Raw genomic sequence first — 2,564 nt, forward strand, 5'->3', positions numbered from 1 at the left:
ATACTCTGGTACTTTCCAGGCATCCCTGTCACCTCCCTGATGGCTCTGCTGAGTGAGGAGAAAGATCCCCCAGGGACACAATCTGCCTAAAGTCCTAGAGAAAAGTATCATGAGAAGCCTGAAATCTTTCCCAGATGTAGGATGTGAGCTTCCCCAGCAGCTTCATTCTAGGTTCCTGTCACTTCTCATGGATCTGCAGCCCAAGATCTCAGAGAAACTGAGAGTCATTGCCTAGGATAAAAACCTTAAATAATTATAATACCATTATAGCTAAAAATGAAATTAATAACAATTCTTCAATGAAATTAATAACAATTTTTCAATATCAATATCAATTTGGGTACTGTTCAATCCATTCTCCCTCTGATCCAGATATACTTTGGCCATGCAGGTGCTGAAAGAGAGAGAAAGAGAGAAGGAGGGTGGGTGGGGGAGGGAAGGAGAGGGGGAGAGAGGGAGGGAGAGAGAGAGAGAGAGAGAGAGAGAAAGAGAGAGAGAGAGAAAGAGAGAGAAAGCTTCTTTGCTGCTAAAACATACTTCCCCTGCCCAAATACACATGCAATTAAGTCAGGTACCTTTCAAACAAAGTTCACAGGCTTCCCTTCAATCTGAACCAAATCATTCCCCTTCCTCTTTGTTCCTACATCCCCAATAGCTTCTGAGGGATTTAATGGCAGCTATCAGAGGTCATTGCCTGAAATTCTTTAAGTCTGTTAGGCTGTCTCACAAAGGATACACCCACCTCGTTCCCACATATTTTTCCCATTAAGCTGCTAAGATCATGTGTTCTGGAACCAAACTCTTTGGCCTTGTCACTAACTATATGATTCCAACAAGGTAGTTAAACTTCATGAAACACAGTTTATAGACAAAGAAAAATGGAACAAGGGGCAGCCAATTTAGTTAGACTGCCTGAGAACAAGAACAACTGAGAGAAAAGCAATCACCCAGGGGAGCTCCTCAGGCCCCCTTGTAATGTCCCTGCTTCTGTGCAATGAACTTCTGGCCTCTCATCCTAGCTGATTTAGGATGATGGAGAGGGAAGCTAAAGGCAGGGTAGGATGGAAAACAATGCAAAAACCATGCTGCCTCAGACTTGCACATAGTCAAGTTCCTGAGGGGAGTGTGCCCAGGTCTAACCAACAACACTGCACTTGGCACAAGACCCTTCTTCCCACATGAGCAGCTGCCTCAATGTCTTGAGAGTCCCAAAGTAGATTCACCGCCTTGTCCTTCACCATGTCCAGATTCAAGCTCTCAGTCTGCAGCTGTGCATGGGGTTTGAGTTTCTCAAAATAAATCACTTCCCCCACTGTCACCACTGCATTTGCAATGGGACGTGCGAGTATCAGAGAACTTGATAAAGGAGACTCCACTGACCTTTCAGACCCAGAGACATGCTAAAAACTGGCTCAGAAAGGTCATGAGAGCTGACGTTAAATTTCTAAGAATTTTGTAAGCTGAATAGTTAATCATAGACACTTAAAATTAAATTATATAAAATTGCAATAAAAAGATGTTAAAAACAAAAGTAATAAATATTCAAAGCACCCCACTTTCTAATTATTTTACTATTATAGTGTTCTTATTTATACGTACTATATCTGCATGGAGGAAAAACTATAACAGTATCCTATTGCACAAAGAGTCATGGTGGGGAGAATTTATACCACAAAATTTGGCAAGCAGTACCAATCAGGGCTATTGTCTCAGAGAGCAGGACTCTTAAACAACTGTCATCACATCCCTGTCTGATTCATCTCTACATAGGAGCACATCCTCAACTTGGCCTGCTATATATTCAATTTGAGGATATAAAGGACAAATCTGGCGATAGCACAACTGAGAATCCAGGAACATTTTAATCCTATTTCACCTCTTCACCAACGTGGAGGAAAGATTGATCATCCAAGTCCTTATGTACCTATATTTCACTTTCCTTTTATTAGCTAGGCTTGTGCTAGGAATTTCTGGCATAAGCCTCTCTCCTAGCTGGCCTTTAATTTCTACGTCTCCTTCCCAAACATACACACTAGAGCTGGACATATCAAATTCCCTCATTCCTCAAATACCCTCCACAAGGGAATCACAAACTCAGAGGTGCTGATGTGTCATCCATAATAACTGTCCTGAGCCAAATAGTTCTGAAGAAGGAAAGGTGTCCTCTGCTTTTCTAGGTGTACCTACCGGTCAACTCCAGTGGCGAGTGCAATGTGGCCCTGCTGCCATCTTATTTTTCAAGAGACATTAGGAGTTTAGATTTTTAAAATATATAAATCACCTCATTTTAAATTAAAAAGTATTCCAAATTATCATAATCACTTTAGGCTAAACCAAATGATGGTGAGATATTTGGCCCCCAGGCACCTGAAGCAAACCTTGAGGAGTATGTTACATCCCTGAAGCCCATCTGATTTCACTATGGAAACTCATAAACTTTGTTGGCACTCCTCATCAAGCATGGGGTGGCCACTTGTCATAACTTTGCTGCCTGAGACTTTTCCAGAAGACTCTTAAGCACAAGCTGGAAAAACCCAACTGTGGGGGTTCGTTCTTCCTGGGAA

The sequence above is a fragment of the Sciurus carolinensis genome, chromosome 5, assembly GCF_902686445.1.
Source record: "Sciurus carolinensis chromosome 5, mSciCar1.2, whole genome shotgun sequence".
Lineage (NCBI taxonomy): Eukaryota > Metazoa > Chordata > Mammalia > Rodentia > Sciuridae > Sciurus > Sciurus carolinensis.